This window comes from Ailuropoda melanoleuca, chromosome X (genome assembly GCF_002007445.2).
Source record: "Ailuropoda melanoleuca isolate Jingjing chromosome X, ASM200744v2, whole genome shotgun sequence".
In the NCBI taxonomy this organism is placed as follows: domain Eukaryota; kingdom Metazoa; phylum Chordata; class Mammalia; order Carnivora; family Ursidae; genus Ailuropoda; species Ailuropoda melanoleuca.
The window spans coordinates 37655515-37677357 of NC_048238.1; the positions used below are offsets into that span (position 1 = coordinate 37655515).

Consider the following 21843-nt stretch of genomic DNA (forward strand, 5'->3'; position numbering starts at 1 on the left):
GTGGGAGAGGAAGAAGCAGGCTTCCAGCAGAGGAGCCCGATGTGGGACTCGATCCCGGAACGCGGGGATCACGCCCTGAGCTGAAGGCAGATGCTTAACCGCTGCGCCACCCAGGCGCCCCTCTCTGTACTTCTTAAACCCTTTTCCCTCTCCTAAAACTTCCTGGTGCCTTCAGAACTTCTAGGTCACTGCTCCATCCTGACGAAATGCACAAAACGGTGGCAGCCACCAAGTGGGGACTTAGTAAGCAGGAAGACTGTGACCCCATGGTCACCTGTGGATGGAGGTCCACACCTGGGAGTTTCTCTAAATAAATTTCATTCCCTTCATGCCCTCCCAGCCACCCATCCACCACCTGAGTTCACTCATTCGGTTACACACTCCCAGCCTCTCTGTCACTGATGTCTCACCCCCTCATTGTACTCTGAGGTCTAACTCCCAAATACCCCGCCGAATTGGTATCAGACTCTTCAGCACACAGACCCCTAACTCGGCTCCACTGGTGTCCACGGACTCGGAGCAAGATTTTAATCTCATCACCAATCCCCCAAAATGTTTATTCGGTTAACAGCAAATGTTCACCGTGTAGTTACTTCAAAATTGATGTTATTTAAGGTTCCAAAGCATAGCAAAATGATCATTCAGTAAGCACGTTCAAATAGTTTGGGCCCTTTCCTCCTGTAGATTTTTTCGACTCACCATCCTGAGCAGATTTCTGTATTTGCTTTATATACAATACAAGGACAACACTGAAATGGCTTCAAGACGCTCACTCTAGTTAAGCCAAAGCTCATTTTGTAAAAATAATCAAATGAAAACCATCTTTTTTTTTCAAATAAATCGAATAGAAAGGAATTCTTTAAAATGAAAAAAAAAGAGATCCAAGAATATTATGAATACCCTCTGCAATGTAAAATTTAATACTGCAGCTTGATTCTCCACTAACTTTTTGTGCATTTCTGATGTAGACATATGGCTCTGAGAGCCCATCTAGAATACTAACAAATAAATAAAGATTGAGCGCAGCTGACAGCATGCCCAGTTATATGCGTAGATTAAAGAAAGGCTGATTTTGAACCTACTACATTGCCAGTTTGTAATAGGATACTGATATTATTGCTCCTTTCTTTTCATTTGCATGCTTCTGAAAAGCCAAACAGCTCCCACCCCCAGTATGTCGTTACGGGTACACAGCCCCAAGGACCAGTACCCACAGGAGGTGGAAGTGTTCTCTGGCAGTGTTCTGGGTCAGTGAACATTTTCTAACGTGATTCCAACATGTCTTACTTGTCTTTGTCCACTCCTACAATCTCCATTGTACTATATGCTATGCTCCGTGGAGAAATCAATAACTTTGAAGTATCAGTGAATGTTACTGGATGCTTTCCCAACAGCAACATGTGGGAACTTTCCAACTAACACAATAGCCTCTTCTCGATAGGTACTTGCTTTTACTTCCTTATAGCTTTGCACACAGTTGGCCATTTCCTCCTTGAAATCCTCTCCAACCCCAGCTTCAGTAATCCTTCTACGTCTATGAATGTGCCCCCCATGGCCACACTTTGTGTATCCCCACCTCTGTGGTTCACTGTGGAATCCACCAGATGTTTCTTTCCACCGATTTATATGTTACAAATAAATCAATGCCCCGTCCTCTTTGAAAACTCCCGAGACCATCCCATATTGATCTGACCTGCCACTGACTGTACACTCTTTATATCATGTTGGTCAATATCCAAATACAGTTCTGGGACATTGCTTGTGATGTAGCCTTATATTTTAGTTCATTTTTTACACTCTTCTTAGAGAGAAAGAAACACATCCTCCTCAGAGACAGAGAGAGGGAAGTTAGGAATTTGAGGTGGGACCCAATAGTCCTCCCCGTTCCTGTCACAGGCAACATCAACTCAGGGAAGAAAGAATTGTTAGAGAGGAGTAAACGGGGAGAAGGGTATTCAGTTTTGGGTTTTGAATTTAAGAACAGGCTTTTGATCGGGGCGCCTGGGTGGCGCAGCAGTTAAGCGTCTGTCTTCGGCTCAGGGCGTGATCCCGGCGTTGTGGGATCGAGCCCCACATCAGGCTCTTCTGCTATGAGCCTGGCTTCTTCCTCTCCCACTCCCCTTGCTTGTGTTCCCTCTCTCACTGGCTGTCTCTATCTCTGTCAAATAAATAAATCTAAAAAAAACAAAAAACAAAAAAAAACCAGGCTTTTGAAACCTGAGGCAAAGCCAGTAGTTTGAGAGCAGAGGATTGAGTCCCAAGAGTATAGCCTGTATCAGTTTTAAAAGCCAAGGAGACTCAGGAGTCATTGACTGCTAAACAAAAGGCATGGAGTGTGGGATTGGCTTGGAGAAGAGAGAACAATGACCCGAGCTGGGCAAAGCAAAGAGAGTCAGAGCAGGGGGGGGGGCGGGGGGCTTTTGCAGGTTGTGGGAGATGAGCATGGAGACCTGTGCTCCCTTTCCAGTTGGAGTAAACTATTATAAGCCAGCTCCCCATGCCTTCTTCTGTGGAATGAGGACAGACAAGTGACGCCGACTCTTGAGGGTTGGGGAGGGCCAGCCAGAAACACGTAAGGGACACCTGGGGAGGCCCCGTTCCCTCCAGCATGGTCCAAAGAGCAGTCCCAGGTTTTCCCAAGCATAGGTGTGACCAGGAGAACAACAATGGGAATTGAGTATCCTGAGTTCGGATGAGGAGGATACAAGTGACTGGCAGAGCTCATGACCCAGAGACCAGATGGAAATATCCCAGCAGGTGCCAGCAAGCACGAATGTCAGTGATGCGCAGGGGCCAAGGGGAGCAGACCCACCCTGGCTCCTCTGCTGAGGCTAAAACCCCCAAACCCTGCCTCATACTGAGCCTCTGAGAACTTGGCTACGACTGAGTTCTTTGAAACGCCCAAGAACACCCTGGATTGACTAAATGTATGTGGGAAAAAAATACATTGAGTTTATTTTACCAAGCAGGATGGAAGCTAGAGGTAACCAGTCAGAGAGAAGAGTTTTAGAAAACTACAGTAGAAAATCAATACAAGTTGCATGTTTTGAGTGCTTGGGCTCAAGCCTACGGAACTTTACCCACTACTATTCATTATCTCTCCAACTAAAGACAGGTATCTATTTTTTTTTTTACATTTTTTATTTTCCTCCAAAGCATCTAGAAGACCTGGGGGTGTCCAACAATGAATCATTGAATGACTGAATGATCAATTAAGTAATTTGAAACTCTAACTTAGTGGCTATCTTCAGATTGAAACAACAATGGCCTAAAGTTTTACATTTCACCCCAAGACTGAGAAGACTACATTTAAAAACTAGACACCTCCCCTTCTTCCTACCATTATTCTGCTCAAGAAATAGACTTCTCATTTCAGGGAGGCGAGGAGATGTAAGGTATGCTCAGGAATGCCTCCTACTTCCATGGAAGCCATGATGCCAATCTTGGAGAGATGAGAGGACCCAAGTCCAAAGCGTTATCTGAAAATAGCTTTGCGGTCCGTCATCACAGTCATGAAGCAAAATGTGATGGTGCCGATGAGTAGGGAAAAAAGGCTCATGTAGACATCATTTGGGGGAGACAGGACAATAGCATTAAAAGTGGAACTATAGAACAATTCTGTAGAGATCTACCGTGTATATCTGCTCATGTAAAATATCTGAGTTATGAAAACAAGGTTTTAAGGAACCATTACAGATGTCCAATTAAAAAGCCAACATACGATTATAACAAATGTACTGCTCTAGTGGGAGATGTTGATAGCGGGGGAGGCTATGCCTGTGTCGGGCCAGGTGTTGGGAACTCTCTGTGACTTTTTTTTTTTAAGATTTTATTTATTTGAGGGGCGCCTGGGTGGCGCAGCGGTTAAGCGTCTGCCTTCAGCTCAGGGCGTGATCCCGGCGTTATGGGATCGAGCCCCACATCAGGCCCCTCAGCTATGAGCCTGCTTCTTCCTCTCCCACTCCCCTGCTTGTGTTCCCTCTCTCGCTGGCTGTCTCTATCTCTGTCAAATAAATAAATAAAATCTTACAAAGAAAAAAAAGCCACCATACTAAATCTGTGGAGACGGAGGGTCGGGGGTTGCCAGAGGCTTGGGGGAGGCCGGAACAGGGACGGAAGACAACTTAATGGGTAGGGAGTTTTCTTTTGGGACGAGGAAAATGTTTTGAACTAGATAGAAGTGGTGTTTGCACAACAGCATGAGCGTACTAAATGCCACATAAAGTGGTTTGTTTTATGCTATGTGAATTTCACCTCAATTTCTTAAAAAGCCACCCTTAGAATAGATGAGCTTTTCCAAAAATACTTCACCTGGAATCACAATCTCTCAACATGGTTCTCAAAACAGGACTTCTGTGATCCAATTTGTTTTGAAGCAGCGCACACGTGTCCTCTTCTCAGATCCGGCTACTCTGCCTTAGTGTTTTACAGATGCTGAGCGGTCCTGCAGTAAAGCTCTCTATGCCTGTTTGCACAAGAACTCTCATCCCCAGCTCTCTGCATCCTACGTGATGACGTCCCACAGCATACATTTTGGGAAATACTCTACTCGATCTTCCTAAGACAAGAAAACCCCCACCCATGCTTGTTCTCACGGTTCTAGGAAAATGGTTTTTATACGGCGACCTTTCTCGATATTTGCTGAAAACAACTTATCCTTCACGCGGAAATAACAGGAGATCTTTCACTAATGTTCAAGACGATAGGTGGCCTTGATAGACCCAATTCTAAGTGAATGATGAGATGTTAGAGTAATAAAGACATATCACCGCTCGTAACTACTGTTTGGTTTGTAGGCAGGAATGCCCCGCTAGGAAAACTTATTATCCCAGCCATGCAGAGATCAGCTAGCCATAGAGTTTGAGATTTTATTCATTTGCACAAATTGCATCTTATATATACTTCAGAAAGTATGACACAATATGAGGGTACATCTAAAATAGCTGACTTTTTAATAGCAGATATAAAAATGTCCAATACAAAGGCAATTCAATAAAATGAAATGGCTCAAGGCTATTTCTTCATTACAAGTAAAGGCACCCTCATGAATCTTCACTCTAAAGCCATTTCTTAGATTCCCAAAGTGTTGATTTAATAATAATTACCACCAATAAGAATATGTGTGGAATGGAATTGTCTGTCTTTTGATTGAAATCAGTTATTTTCAACCAGGGGTGGGATACAATTTTGGTGTGGGGGCAGGGTGGGGAGGGAGCCCACTGCCTCCTCCCAGAGAGACAGATCAGAATGTCCTGGACAGATGTTTATTTGAGAATGAATTGTCAATATTATAATTACAGATTTGACTTTAGTCCCGATCATTCATTCACCTTAAAGATGTCATCACAATGAAGAGGGTGTGGGAGTTTTCAATTCATCAAACGGAGACACGCATTAGGAAAGGTAGGGAAACATAAAGAAGCATGTTGTCTAGAGACAGATTAAGCAGACAGGCTATTTCTCCACCACCCACACCACACATTAGCTTCCCCAAGGCCTATGCCCCGAATGTCCCATAGGTCTGGACTTCCCCGATCCCAGCGTGAGTGGGTGGGGCGTGCGTTCCAGGAAGTAACATCCCAGGAGCCCACGCTCTGACTCAGGCTTTCCCTAGAAGTGCATGTGGCTCTGTATTCCCAGAATTCCTGGCTTTGGCATCTGGGGTTCCCTGTCCTATGCTTCTGACTTTCCTCAAGGTCGTAGTGCCAGGACCCAATACATGACTACTGCCTAGACGTGCTGGGTTGGAAGAACATCTCTGGTGTGTGTGCCTGCTTCAAAAGGCCATCGTGCCCAACCATCCACACGTGCGCACACGCAGGCCCTGCATTAGCTGGCCCTGCACTCCGGGCCACTGCTGATTGGACCCACCTGGTCGTTTCTTTCTTTCTCCAAGGAGTTTAAAATTGAGGCTCTGAGGTACTGGTCAGGGTACCGGGAGCTTAGATGGCGAGCCGAGGAAAGATTGGGCTGGGAATATCCTGTTTGACCATGAATTCCTGAAGAGGCAGAGAAAGTCATCCTGGAGACAGAGGGTGGGGGGAGGAGGAGCGTCAAGCAGATAAACAGAATAAAGCAGGTTTGAGAGAGGAAAGGAGAAGCCCTGCCGTGCTTCTGATGGTTTTTCAGGGCTTGGTCCAAGACCACGCTGCGCTCTTCCTTCATTTTCTGCTTTCTGACATACCTCTGTGTTGTTATAAGAAATCCTCCTTGTGCATTTTCGTTTCTAACCTAAGAGTGCTCAAGTAATTTTCCGTTACCTGCAATCAAAAGATCTGCCACTAAAAATTAAAATTTTAAAATGATTAGTTCACATTTCACCATTTATTTTGACGGTCAATACCAGTTTTTAATGCACGTCTAAGAGTACTTTACCGACACACGAAACCTCCAATATTACTCAATTCATATTTCACAGCTTGTCACCTGTATATGGATTTTGTTCCTACCAGAACAATAGAAATGCTGCATGATGCTAACATGTAGCATAACATGTAATGTTATGTGTAATATAACATATTTCTGGGTTCCAATGTTTAGGACATTGACATCTTCAGGAAGCCATTATTCGGTTTAACACAGCCTGAGTCTCTTGGCTGTTGCACGTGGCTAGCGTCAGCTTCCTGACAGCACAGCGATCTCAGAATGGTCAGGCTTCGTACATGGTATTCCATCGGCTCTTAGAGTGAGCTTTCCAGGCAGAAAAACTTCAACGTGCCACCATTTATCAAGCCAGTGCCTGGGTACAGCTTGGCAGCGTCTCATTGGCCAAAGCATGTCATACGCTGCAGCCCAGGGTCCACGTGGACAGGGAGTACAGACGGCTAGAATACAGGCAGTCATGGCTGATTCAGGGCCACAACTGCAACAGCTATTACAACCACAATTAGAACGTTCTTTCCAGTAAACGCTGCACATCCTCTTCAAATGTCCAAAGTTGCAAAAGAGAGAGCATCGTAAAGAGTGCAAAATCTTTGCTAATTCAAGATATGATTGCAAGAATGGACATAGTCTGCCATCACCAACTGGTGCACGTGACACAGATTCCCTGAGCACCTCCTCGGTCCCCGGTCTTGGATGCTAAGCTCTTGACCGGCCATTGAGGGCTTGAATAAGACAGGTTCTTAGAATCCGCAGAGAGTGTCAACTATGTCCCCACAGGCACTTACCCAAAGTGAGAAAGAGCATCTGGTCCTGGATGCTATTTTAAAGAACGCTCGTGGGTCACATGTGTTCCTTTGTTTATGTACACAGCGAGATGAGATGCCCTACTGAGGTCAGCCTGGATGGGACTCCTCTCACTGGCTCTAGTCACCCACTGATGCTTCTTGCCTAACCCAGTGATCATTACGAGGATGTTAAATGACGATTTTTCTGACATTCTTTTTAATTGTATTTGTGACCTTTCTATTGGAAGAAAGAGTACTGTCTTCCCTATATTTACATATTTATATTACCACGGTGTGAAATAATAGAAAATACATACATTGGTCTCTGTCGCTGGTTCCTGGCACACAGCTCCTAAAATCCTTGTAATTTCCCAAGTGATAAGAGCGTTAGAAGCATCTTTTGTTCTAATACTTCGTCTTGACTCATCCTTGACATAGGGCTCCTGAAACCCTGGTAAATTCCTAAGTGATAAGAGCCCTAGGAGTATCTTTTGTTCTAAGCTTTGGTCTTTGACCCTGGTTCCTGACACACCGCCCCGAAATCCATTGTAATTTCCTGGGCGATAGGGAATGCCTTTTTAGTAAGGTGGTTCTTGGTGGCTCCTGGATAGTTTCAGGATGGGGGCTGGTCACCAGAAAATCAAGACACTATTAGAAGCTTAGAACTTTTAGCCCCACCCTCCATCATTTGGGAAGGGGAGAGGGGCTGGAGATTGAGTTAATAATCCATCGTGGCCATGTGATGAAGCCTCCATGAACATTCGAGAAGTACAGACTTCGGAATGCTTCTGGGTTGGTGAACACGTCCATGTGCTGAAAGGGGGGCACAACTCAACTCGACTGGAACAGAAACTCCAGAGCTCAGGACCCTTCCAGACCTCACTCTATGTTCCTTCCATCTGGCTGTTCTTTGTATCCTTTAAAAGATTCTTTGCAATAAATAGGCACTAGTAAGTAAACAGTTTTCCTAAATTGTGTGAGCCACTCTGACAAAGTATCCAACCTCCAGAGGGGGTCACGGGATGCTCCAATTCGCAGCTAAGCTGGACAGATGTTGGGGGTAACCTGAGACTTACGACTTGTGATTGCCATCTGAAGTGGGGGGGTAGTCTTATGGAACTGAGCTCTTAACCTGTGGGTGGGGTCTAGGCTAACTGCGGTGCGGGTCAGAATTAAATTGAATGTTAGGGCACCCAGCTGGTGTCGGAGAATTGGTCGGTGTGGGAAAAGCCCCACAAATCTAGTGTCAGAAATATTCGATGTGAGAATAAAGGCAAACAGAGTTTTTTCTAGACCCATGGACACAGGATTCTTACTTTACTTAGTGGGTTATAACCCTTTATTAGCACTGTTTATTTTAAACTCAAATGCTCCCAGATGAGCCAATGGTGGCTTTTCTACCCTTTGTCGTGTCCCCATAGCTCTCTGAGCACTTCCTAACTGGTTAGCATCATAGATGTTCCAGACTCACCTTGTACTTTCTCTGGCCACACCCTGGGATCACCTATTTCTCCAAGAAGTCCAGATTTCTTTTTTGGAGATAGAAATCAAGTCTAGGTGCCAGGCGTGTTCAGTTGCTACCAGGATTGCTTCTAGGCCCTCTCCTTGGACAGAGGTAGCAAATAGATATATGCATCTACACATAAACACCCATATATGTACACAAAACAGAATTTTTGGAGAGTGGACAATACACAGAAGAAGAAGAAAAAAGAGAGAGAGACTGAGGTAGACACAATAACGGTCTCCCAAAGACGTCCATGTCCTAATCCCCAGAAATTGTAAATATCCTGGGTCGTATGGCAAAGGGGAATTAAAGTTACGAGTGGAATTAAGTTTGCTAATCTGCTGGCCTTCAGATGGGGAGATGATCCTGAATGACCCAGGTCGGCCCAGTGTCATCACGAGCACCCTTAAAAGCAGAAGAGAGAGGCAGAGGACAGGTGGTTAGCGCGAGAGGATTAACTAACATCGCTGCCTCGGAAGACGCGAGGTCCCACCGACCAAACAAAGCAGGTGGCCTCTCAGTGCTGGAAAGGCAAGGAAACAGATTCTCTTCTGGAGCCTTCAGAAGACAATGCGTCTGTGCCAGCATCTTCGTGTTAGCCTGGTAAGACCTGTGCTGGACTTCTAACCTTCCTAACAGTAGAGGGATAAATGTATGTGGCTTCAAGTCGCTCTGTTTTTGGTAATTTGTCACGTCAGCCGTAAAAAACGAATAGCGACAGCAACTCTTCTGTCAAGTCAGAGCTTAAAAAAAGCCTAATTTACTCCCGGGCCAAGCAGAGAGAATCACTCTGCTTTTAAACTTGTTTGTTTGCTTGTTTGTTTGTTTAGACTCGAAAGAGCCTCAACCCAAGTCATCTGGAGAAATATTCGGTCTCATTTCAGGCCTGGACACTGAGACCCTCAATATTAGTGGATCCAACCAGAGACAATTTTATTTCTGTGAAACCCCAGTATATAGGGGGCTCTTCCTGGGAAGCCAGCAGGGGTCCAGGCTCCTTCTTTGTGGCCTCCCCAGTTCGAGGGTGCTGCCTTCACTGCGGGATCCAAGATGGCTGGCCGCCATGTCCTCGTTTCAGCCAGTGGACAGGAAGAACAGGGACAGGTATAATTCTTCCCTTTAAAAGTGCCCACTCATGGGAAGCCTGGGTGGCTCAGCCGTTAAGCGTCTGCCTTCTCCTCAGGTCATGATCCCGGGGTCCTGGGATCGAGCCCTGCATCGGGCTCCCTGCTCAGCAGGGAGTCTGCTTCTCCCTCTGCCTCTGCTCCCCCCGCTTGTGCTCTCTCTCTCTCTCTCTCTCTGACAAATAAATAAATAATCTCTTAAATTTAAAAAAAGGGCCCACTCATCACTCCAATTCACATGCCATTGGCTAAGGAATTAGCCACATGGCCACACCTGCAAGCAAGTGAAGCTAGGTAGCCTTGTGCCATCTTGAAAGTTCTATTCGGATTGAAGAAGAGGGAAACATACAGAAGACAAGTAGCCAGGTCTTCCGCATGGGTAACTGGTACTCCTTAGTTAGGTTGTTTTGTGTGGTGGCTTTTTTTTTTTTTAATGCTTGTAAAAGTATATTGTTTCTTATCTTGTGTGATTCTTCAGAAAGTGGGTATTAAGCTCAGGGCTCTTTCTTTCTTTCTTTCTTTCTTTCTTTCTTTCTTTCTTTCTTTCTTCTTTCTTTCTTTCTTTTTAAGGTTTTATTTATTTATTAGAGCCAGAGAGCACAAGCAGGGGAAGTGGCAGGCCCCCCCAACTCGGGGCTCAGTCCCAGGACCCCGGGATCATGACCTGAGCTGAAGGCAGACGCTTAACCAACTAAGCCCCCCAGCTCAGAGCTGTTTCTATCTTATATGTGGATTCTTAACCAAAGGGGTGAACTGGTAGCACAGAAGATTCATTGTAACTGTGGGTTTCCGTGGCTATTTAGCTGTCCTCTGGTCATCTAAGGTCACTCCTGATTAGGGGCTCCGTATCCCAGCTCCTCCTGAAATGCTTCTCCCAGTGTTTTGGCATCACAGCTGCCTTCTCCTATGTGTCCTCAACCCTTGGTCTATCTTCCTCAGTTCACTCTCACTGGCAATAGCCTGTCTGAAACATGCCTGAACCAGAAACATCTCTCATCCTCACTTTTGCCACTCTTGTATTCTTTTCCTATTTGTTGCTGTGACAAAGTCCCACGCACAGAGTGACTCAAAACAACACACATTTATTATCTCACAGTTCTGTCCGTTAGAAATCCAACACATGTCTCACTGGGCTAAAATCAAGATGTGATCCGGCCCGCATTCCTTCTAGAGGTTCTAGAAACCTAACATAGTCACAGGTTCTAGGAATCAGGACATGGACATCTTTGGGAGAGGGATTATTCTGTCTGCCACAACCCCCAGACGTATTCCCTGTCCTTTGAAGCTAAAAGCACAATTAAGTCTCTTTTCCCTTTCCCCCTGGGCTTTCCTCCCCCGCGAATCCTAAGTCAGGTCAAGGATTGGTAGTTTGGGAAACAAGCTTTCTACCAATTATCACCCTACTTTGTACATAATGGCTTTATTCATTTTAAGTTATTCTGTGAATGAATGCATCACTCTTCGGTGCTCTTAAAAAGAAAAAGATAGCAAAACAAAAAGGCAGTCCTAACCCACACTTTTAATCGGCCTTGTACTCAATGGCAAGTTTTAAGCACTTGACTTTGGGTTTTGGCACTCTGTACAAAGCCAGTAGCAGCTCTTAAGAAATGGAACTCAACCTCACTCAGATTGATTTGTCAAGCCTGTTAAATAGAAACATTAATGTCATTCGTGATTTTGGAAGTTATGCCTGAGGCCTCAAAGCTGTTCCTAAACAGAAGAGCAAGTGAGGAACCTGGGGATAGAATGAGACGTCCTTGAAATGTTTTTATATTCTAATCATTTTAATAGCATTAGCTAAATTACAAGAGCCCCCTTGAGGTCCGGAGCAGAGGGATTTGGTAGCCAAGAACATGGAAAGGGGACTAGAAAGGTTGGATTCCCACCCAGCTTTTCTCACTGACTTGTAGGCACTAACCACCATGCCTTCAAGTGTCATCATCTTCAGGACCTGGGTGGGGAGGGACTTGGTGTCCAACACCTGCGTGCGATTCAAGACCAGGAAAGCAATTCTTGCTCCTCCTCGAGTTGATGGTAGATTTGAGAGAATGGACTCTTGCTTGTAACTCTGTAAAAGCTCGCATCTGATGGGATTGAGTTATAAAATGAGTTGGCCTGGATGGTCTCCAAGGCCCCATTAGGCTGTGCCCATCCGGGGCTCGGTGACATGGTCTGACTCAACTGACAGCAACTGCTCTGCCCTGGGATGGCCCCGACCTCTGCTGTGCTCCAGGACCAAGGCCTCCCTGTGGCCTGGGTTGTGGTTTTACGCTGCACTTCCCTCTCCCTTCCTGAAAGATGAATCAGACTGGCATGACTCCTGCCCCTCTCCGAGGGAACGAAGCAAGTGTGAGTGTGCCTGTGGGTGTGTCCTTTCCTAAGAACTGGACAGTGGCATTTACAGATGAATCAATCTCATCAGGCACATATGGTCCACACTTTATTTTCTTGGTAAGCAAATGACAAGCCAATGTACTGTCTCTTTATGTTGTACCCTGTGGGTTTTGGGAACGTAATATGGTGTCTTCGTCTGGCGGGGATGTAACAAAATACCATAACCTTGGTGGTTTATGAACAGCAAACATTTATTTCTCACCGTTCTGGAAGTGGTTGTCCAAGGCTACGGTGCCAGCGGATTTGGTGTCTGACAAGGGTCTGCTGCCCCATAGACAGTGCCTGCTCACCGTGTCCTCATACGGTGAAAAGAATGAGGGAGCTCTCTGTGGTCTCTTTTATAAGGGCGCTAATCCCATTTATGAGGGCTTCACCCTCATGACCCAATCACCTTCCAAAGGCCTCACCTGAAAGCACTATCACACTGGGGATTACACTTCAAAATGTGAATTTGGGGGGATGCATTCAATCTCTAGTAAATGGGGGTTTTGGAACAAGGAATCTTCCAATGAGATGCAGAGATAAAAACCCCACCTACAATTTTGCACGTGTCTGTGTGTGTACATCTTTCTGATAAGAGGATCCATAACTGGTCAGATTTTCAACAGAATCCATGAGCCCAAAAAGGATAAGACTAACTAGTATAAAAGAATGTTCCAGGGGCACCTGGGTGGCTCAGTCCATTATGCATCCGCCTTCAGCTTGGGTCATGAACTCAGGGTCCTGGGATTGATCCCCACATCAGGCTCCATGCTAATCAGGGAGTCTGCTTCTCCCTCTCCCTCTGCCCCTCCCCCTGCTTGTGCTCTCTCTCTCTCTCTGTCAAGTGAATAAATAAAATCTTTAAAAAAAATGTTCCATTGCCAGAAAGTTAACATCGGTTACTTCCATCTTCCGACAAAGGCAGCTCTGAGAGCAAAGGAAATGCAGACATAATATCACCATAATTTAAAGCATTGCCTATCAAGCATGATGTCGTAAAAGTCCTCTTGATCAACCACTCCTTAACAGACTCTCCAGATTAACCAATGTTTTCTTTTTCATCTGTAAAATACACTCATTGCTGTCTCCAGCCCTGAACCCACCTCTCTCTCACGTTTTTTGGTCTCACCTGTGGAAGTAGCCCATGCCAAGATCTGGCTATGGTTCCTACCCATTGTGTTCATGCCAGGATATTATATTTATGTGACTGGACTAAAAACATCAAAAATTGATTGAATACAAGCATGGCAAGAAAGTTGCAAAGTTGGGTTCTTTGCAGATTCTTCATTAGGCCGAGTTGATTTTTTTTGAAAATAACTGTATAAGTTTAAGGAAAATATCTAAAGGGTTCTACACTCTGATCGGAGGACAAGTATCTTTTAGATCCTGCTTCACTTTAGACAAAAAACTGGAGAGGTTAGAAGAGTGTGGTTTGTGCAAAGCAGAGTGATACTCAAGAAATTGCATGCAAATTTACATGTTTTGAATTAAAATAAAAAATAAAAAAAATAAGAAATGTATAAATCATTTTTAAAATTTTAATTCCAGGGGTGCCTGGGTGGCTCAGGTCATGATCCTAGAGTCCCAGGATCGAGTCCCACATCAGGCTCCCTGCTCAGTGAGGAGTCTGCTTCTCCCTCTGCCCCTCACCCCACTCTCATACTTTCTTCCCCCCCTCTCTCCAATAAATAAATAAAAATCTTAACAATTTTAATTCCAGTTTAGTTAACATACATGTTAATTTCTGGTGTATACTACACTGATTCAACACTTCCATACATCACCCAGTGCTCATCTTTCTTATTATTTTTAAAATTTAATTTCTGCATAGATCATTTTTATGATTCACAGATTGAACCAGCTCTTTCTACCAGCCAAACAACTAGCAGTTCCCATTGAATTAATTCAGAGCAATTCTACTCTATTGGGATCCTAATTAAGAGAAAAAAATGGATTCCAGGATCCACGGTTTTCGAGGACGTTGATATTAGTACTCTCGGGGATCCAGGAAAAAGAGAGTGAATGGATATTTTCAACTCTGTAGAGGAGAAGTATGATGAGAAGTATGATTCCCTACTCGGATCAATACGTTCTCTATACAAGATTGAGGCTTTCTAGGGCATTTTGAATCTTCCAGGAAGCAGATACTAAGGTAGAATTCGATTTGCAAGAGATTTACTGGGGGAAATTAGTATGAGGGAGAAAGGGGAAAGGGAATCAGAGTAGGTGAGGAGAGGCTTAGGCCGAGAAGCAGGTTTGACACCTATGGAGGGAAAGAGGGAAAGAAGGAAGATTGGGTAGAAGGAAGCCTTCGAACACAGTGCAGTTCCGAAGAAGGCTGAAGATGGGGAGCACTAGAATAAAACTGCCCATAAGAAATGGCCAAGGGTCAGGCTGAAATGGCCCAGCTGTAGTACCCCTGCTGTGCTCAGTTATCCCAGAGTGTGAATGAGGCAGTGGGTTCCAAACGTGTGGCGCTACACTCAGCCACGTGACCATGGACTCCTTTTCTATTCCGAAGTGTGGCCTTTGGAAATAAACACCATTCTGTAGATGGGCTCAGACCAGTAGGGTGTATGAGAAATGGAGGATCCTTTTCAGGAGACTTCTGAAGACTCATCTTTCCTTATCTGCCTGCTTCTGGAACCTTGTGGTCAAAATAACTCCTCACAGATTCGGTTATAAAGCTTGTGAAGCTTTTGCCCATCCGTATAAATCACTTCTTTGGCAGGCTGACTGCAGGTTTAGCAAGTATTTAGAGAGTACCCATCGTGGCTATGACAGGCACTGTTATAGAGGTATACAGTGGTGGCCTGTGTAGACAAGGCCTCCTGGAGCTGACACTGTAGCAGGGGGGCTAGACAACAAACCAACAAGTCTATGGACAAGATGGCAGTAATGAGAATGAGAATGCCCTTGAAATGTTTTTATATTCAAATCATTTTAGAATGATTTGGAAAGGACTGGTGATCAGAGAATTATGGAGAGCTACCTCTTGAGGGATGGGACATTTGAGGTGAAACCAAATTGAAACAGAGGGCTGAGAGTTTGGGGCAGAGGAAATAACAAAGGCAGGGGTTGTTAGGTGGAAGGGAGTTTGGGACATTAGTGGAAAGGAACAAACACCACTTGGAGAGGCAGGAGGCAGCTGAAGTGGGGCTCATGGGTCATGGGAAGGAGTCAATTTGATTCCAAGTGTGCTGAGAGGCTTTGAAGGATTCTAAGTTGAAGAGCGACATGACCAGATTTACATTTTAACTTTGGTGGTTCCAGAATTTCTATGTGGAAGGATCACGAAAGTGGTAAGATGCTTACAAGGGTGTTGAGGGGAAGATGGTGGGCACGGGAAGGTGGGGGGTGGTATAAAGCTGCATACCACTTTGCATAAAATTGAGAAAATGCCCACTGTCCCTACCAAAGAATGGGGAGTGGTCAGTGGTCATTATGAGGTGACTCAAGTGTCCAACTCAACTCCCTCTCATCCCCAGGCATCACCGCTGTGCTGTTTTTAAATCGCCATGACTACTATGTAGAGAACGAACACAGATGAGCAAGAGTAGATGTCTGGCTGCAGTGGTCCAGACGAGAGATGAGAATGGCTTGGATTAAGGAGGTAGCATTGGGAATGGAGCAAAGTGGATTTATTGAAGATTCCTGTTTCTCTGTGAGGACCTGATTGACATGGTCACCAGTTCTGTAACATTGTGGGCGTGAGCTATGCTTTTCCCTTCTTCTTTACGGTGCGTTTCCGAATTCAGATGTGTAGCAGACACTGTTGGTGATCTGCTCTGATCCCCTCAACCCCTTCTTATCATCCCCATATGATCATCTTCTGGCCGTGGTGTGCTTTTGCCAACAAAAGCCTGGACTTACGACTCCTTCATAGGACTGCCCTCCAGCTACTGAAGAGCTTTGCCCAAATGCGACAGCTGGAAGTGCCTAGGGCTTTTCATTCCCCCCATGGCCACCCCGCCCCCTCTCTGACCAGCCCTTAGCCAATGGCTGCCAGGTACAGGAGTATGGAAGCCCCTCCGTCTTCCCCTGACTTGAGATGGCTCTCACCTATAACTTACCCTCCAGAGCTGCTCATGCGATCAGCCAGAGGCTACCCTCCGTGGGGTTTGCTTCTGATCCACCTCACTTAGCTTCTTCTTCACTGTCCTGCTTCCTCCATGTCCTTACTGGCTTCTTCTGGGAGCATTTCCTGAAAAATCCACTTGCACACAAATCCTTATGTCAGGGTCTACTTCTGAAGACCTCAGTCTACGACTCTACTCCATTCCCATCTCTACCTCCTTCGTCTGAGCTCCTATCATCTCTTACACAGTGCCACTGCAGCCAGCATCGTATACTTGTTTCCAAGATTTTTCTTCCATGACCCTTATCATATGAGATATGGGCATCAATCACTCCCAGGCCAGCCTTTTCTTTCCTCGAGAAAGTCTATCGTGCAATTGGCTGAGAGTATTGGCATGACAGGCATAACCTTGAATCTGCGCTGGTTTATTTTTATTTATTTTTTATTTTTAAAAAAGATTTTATCTATTTATTTGTCAGAGAGAGAGAGAGAGAGAGAGAGAGCACAGGCACGGGGAGTGGCAGGCAGAGGGAGAAGCAGGTTCCCGCCGAGCAAGGCCCAACGTGGGACTTGATCCCAGGACCCTGGCAGATGCTTAACTGACTGAGCCTCCCAGGCGTTCCTGGTTTATTTTTAATAAGGTAAAAATTCACATACATCAGCACTTAAGCTATTGTTAATAATAAATTATTTGCAACATATCCTAAAATTGATCACTACAAGCCAGAATGGCCCAAACAGGTGGTACAGAACCATATGAGACTTAGGATAAAACTATGTAAGACAAATGGCTCATCTTACCCCAAGCCCAGTTAACATAGGAGGAGAAAAGCACAATTCAAATACCTTTTTTTCAGCTCAAAGATCTCTTTTTGTGGAAATAACCAGTAGAAACATTTAAGTATTAAGTTGAACCATATGAAATCTCCACCAGCAATTTCACGTGGTTCAAGCTAACACTAATTATGAACATTGGCTGGATTTTATAGATTTTATACATACAATATAGATTTCAAGAGGCCTTCCCTCCCTCTTAACCTTGACCAGATACTTTCTTAAGTAAATTGCACATAATTTTAAACACACTTATCTGGGAATATCCACTTCAGGACTAAGAACATGGATCTCAATCATTTTCATAAATTCAAAGCCTGCCTGGAAACCGCAGTGAGCTCAGGCCTTTCTTCACCCTTTAGATACCACCTCACTGCTAATGCCTTACCACTCACCTGGAAACGAGATGGCAGGGCATTTCTTGGCATCCACCAGGGAGAATTAGCCTCTACTCAACCCATTCCCACTGCTCATTTTGGTGCCAACCTCCTCGGACAGGCACTGGACACAAGACAGAAGACCTAAGTGTGAATTGGACTCGACTATGTTCCAGCTATATGACCATAGACCTCTTTTCTATTACAAACCCCTTCCCAATTTAAATATACACATTGTCTTATTTTTTGAATTAATGACCTCAGCCTGCATCATATTTCCTTTCTACATATTGAGAATGAAACAAGCAATTACCTTTCAACATAATTGATTTTTGAGTTATTTTCATACTAAAAGCAGAAATCAAAAAAGCAAGAAAAACCAAGCCTCTGAGTACCTATCTTCATGATGGTATATTCAAAACACTACATGTTTATTTATTTATGATTGTTATAAAAAAAAAAACTGGGGCACCTGGGTGGCTCAGTCGGTGCAATGTCTGCCTTTGGCTAAGGTCACGATCACGGAGCCCTGGGATCGAGCCCCACATCGGGCTCCCTGCTTCTCCCTCTGCCATTCACCCCACTTGGGCTCTCTTTCCCTCTCTCTCTCAAATAAATAAATAAAATCTTAAAAAAATAATAAAAGAACAGATAGCCTCATGTGTTTGTTTCATTCCCAGTGTTGCACACGGCATTGTAAGATGTGATCCCTCCCAGGGGTCACCAACTCATTCCATACCTCAGTGTCTGCAAAGTGGGAGGGCAGATGTGTCCCCACTCATTTTCCTTCGGGGGATTTGCTCTGTTGTGGTTGCCCAACGTGAATCGAGAGATGCTTTGAGTCAAGTTGCTTTTTCCTTCACTGAGAAACCCAAGACAGACCACAGTTAACAATAGTCTTAAAAATAACATCTTGGGAATAATCATCACATGTTTCCTTATTACAGGAAATGCATACCAAATGTCGCCTTGTATTTAAACCTGAAAAGTGGGCAGAGTGTGGGCAGATTCTTACACCAGAGGCTATTTAAGGGGGGCAGGTTTTCCATGACTGGCCACAGTTGGCCGTAGAACCCCATCTGTTCCTAACTTAATTTCACGTGTGAAAATTAGTGCAGATGTCCCCGGTTAATATCATGGAGCAAAAGCGCTTGTCATGTAACCTCGAGGATGTGTGTGGCTCCTTCAAATCCCTCTGGCTTGACCACACATCCTGGATGGGTGAGGAACATGGACGAAGAACAAATTTGCAAGGACTATGTCTCATGAGGCTCTTTGTCCTTGGAGCTAATAACATGAATTTCATTTCAAGGCCTACTTGAACACAGAGGCCCTTTGACATCTCTCCCCATTTCCCTGAAATACACACTAGCCACATGCTGTGGGGGGACATAATTTGTGGGGCCCCGCGAAAAGCAAACACGCAGGGCCCCTGGTTCAAAAGGAGGAACAAAGGGGCTGTAAAGGTACTAAAAAATAAAGCTATTTCCTTTCTTCCAGTTTTCCTCTTGCCTTGTCGTGATGTTTTTCATTTGCTATCTGGAGTCATTCTAAGTAAGGAAAACTTAAAATTTTTAATTATTAGCATGAATTTACCATTCATCTTATATTGTGCAATGCCAGCTATAAAAGCAAATATAAGAGCGTTTAACCCGTATGCGGAATTACTGAAATGACACAGCTCAGATTTCCTAGCTCATTTTTACATGCGTATTTTGTTCTCACCAGAATAGCAGAAATATGGCACAAAACCAACCTAAGTGCTTTTATTTCACTGCATCATATGTACACATTCTACCAACACTCTCACTCTTTGGCTTCCTGGTGAATAAGGAAGGACTGGGAGGAAATTAACTACGGGTTGCCCTGTTCTGCTCTTTCCTTCCATCTCATTGTTTTCTGCAGGAGTGGTTGGCTAATATAGGCAAATAACACAAGAAAGAACATGGTAAGACTCCTTGTTCCTTCATGTTTCTTAGAATATCGCTGCTTTCATTCGGCAATGGAAGCCGATTCTGGTTCAAATGGAAAGCATCGCCTCACAAAGCTGTCTGATACCCCACTTACTCAGGTGTAGATGGAACTCGCTTGGCATCTCTCTGCGTTCATATCACGGGCCTACTGGAATATGGAGCTCATGGGCATCTCCATTGCCATGTGTTCATGGAGGGGCGAGGAATAGCAGACGCTCATCTCGCTAACATCGTCTTCGCTCATGCTCACGCTCCACTGTTACATCAGATTTCACTGACCAAACCCAAGTTCAAAGGTGAAATTAAGAAGGTCAAGAAAGTGACCGCAGGGCATTGAACCAAAGTGCCGGACCTTTGTGAGTATGAGTGTCTGTGCTTCAACATTTATTAAGCAACAGGTGTGCGTGAGAAAAGTAAATGACAGAGGGACACTCTGCCACCCTTTAAGTCTTCGAGGGGATGTTTGGGTGATTGCCATATCCACGTTTCCAGTAGAACTCCTTGCTCAGCTTATAGGATGATGCCTAAAATTGTGAGTGAGTATCCAGCACTCCTGGGATATGCCTTATCCCCAGAATTGCAATCCCTCGAGATAAACGGGAAAAAGCAAGATCTGTACAGCTGAGACCTAACACCGAGCTTAGGAGCTCAACTTGACATTCAGAACGTATTACCCAGGAGGATTATTGTAAACAGGCTACAGAAAACAAGGTAACCAGACACAGCTCCGAGCTGCTTACCTCAACAGCAAATCAGTGAGCCCTCGTGGCAGAACTGCTGAACGTGAAGTAGTGATGGACAATTGTGTTTTTTTTAGAATTATATTTTCTTCTTCATTGTCGTAAAATGCGCAACACATAACATTTACCATCTTCACAAGTGTGCAGTAGTGTGAACTATAGTCACATTGTCGTGCAAACAACCTCCAGAACGTTCTCATTTTGTAAAACTGAAACTCTGTACCCATTAAGCAACTCATTTCGTCCTCCCCTGAGCCCTTGTCAACCCCCATTTGACCTTCTATGTCTAGGAGTCCGATTACTCTAGATACCTTATCTAAATAGGTGAAATTACACAGCATTTGTCTTATTGTGAATGGTTTACTTCTCTGAGCGTAATGTCCTCAAGGTTTGTTCATGCGGAAGCACACATAGAATTTTCTTCCTTTTTCAAGGCTGAATAATATTCCATTCTTTTCATTTGCTCTTTTGTTTATCCATTCATNGAATTACACAGCATTTGTCTTATTGTGAATGGTTTACTTCTCTGAGCGTAACGTCCTCAAGGTTTGTTCATGCGGAAGCACACATCAGAATTTTCTTCCTTTTTCAAGGCTGAATAATATTCCATTCTTTTCATTTGCTCTTTTGTTTATCCATTCATCCACAGATGAACATTCAGATCGGCTACTGTGAATAAAGCTGCCATGAACATGGGTCCACAAGATCTCTTCAAGACCCCGCTTCCGAGTTTTGGACACATACCCAGAAGCGGAACTGTTGAGAAAACGATTTTTTTTTTTTTACCACGCTCGTAAATGCACTATCCATGTTGGGAGATAACATGATGTTTGGAATTGTCGGGAGACTACCTTGGGAGTTTGAGGGGCAGGAGAGGTCACAAGGACATATTCAGTTTGCAAAAGTGTAAGGGTACCCCACGCAGTTGTTCAACAGCGTGGCCTTTCAAACTGCACAGAGAGAATCGCTGGCTAAAATAAGCATCAAGACAAATATTCTAACTGAAAAACCTTGGATTGGAATCAAGTGAAGCTAAAATAAGTACACTGAAGATATGTAGAAGAAATACTCACTGACCATCCAATTGTTCTTGGAAAGATAAAACTATTAAGGCACTGTTTATGGGTTTCTAACACAGCCCTTGGAACAATGCAAAAGAACTCTCTGTGGCAAGATATCAATCTTCAGACAAAAAAACAATGTCCCCAGTGAGATATTACTGCGACGCCCTGAAGTAACCTCGCTGAAAATACATCAGCACTCAACACATAGCACCACAACCGGTTTCACCGACGGATTTTAGAATTATAGAACTTTCGAGCTTGGGAGGACCTTAGAGATTATCTACTCCAGCTCTCCTAATTGTAAAAGGAAGAAACCAAGGCTCGGAGAGGTGAAGGGACTCTCCCGGGACCATAAATAAAGCTAGTTGGTGACAGAGGTAGAGCTGAGTTTCTCAATTCTAGTGGTGAAGCTATTAATAGCCTCAAGGCCACCCTTACAGCAGCAACCTCACAAGTATCTGACAGTATAAATAAAATAGTTCAAGCCTGAAAAGACAAGAGCTTCTGGACTATTTTCTGTAGCACAGCCAGGCTATCACTGATGTATTCCAAGGATACCGTCCCACTCCAGGGATGTAACAGATACTTTTTCCAAGACACA

At 44.5% G+C, this 21843-nt stretch overlaps 1 protein-coding gene across 4 annotated transcripts in view; it reads right to left on the bottom strand.

Annotated features, from left to right (window-relative positions):
- Positions 1-21843, bottom strand: part of NDP (norrin cystine knot growth factor NDP) — a 79727-nt gene that overhangs the window by 45237 nt on the left and 12647 nt on the right. The window contains exons 3-4 of one of the 4 annotated variants that reach the window (XM_034649556.1): positions 18205-18327; positions 16250-16392 (exon numbers count right to left, since the gene is read on the bottom strand). The exons of the other annotated variants lie outside the window; for them this stretch is intronic. The gene's annotated coding sequence lies outside the window, so the exon portion shown is untranslated. The remainder of the gene's footprint in view (positions 1-16249; positions 16393-18204; positions 18328-21843) is intronic. 4 annotated transcript variants of the gene reach the window in all.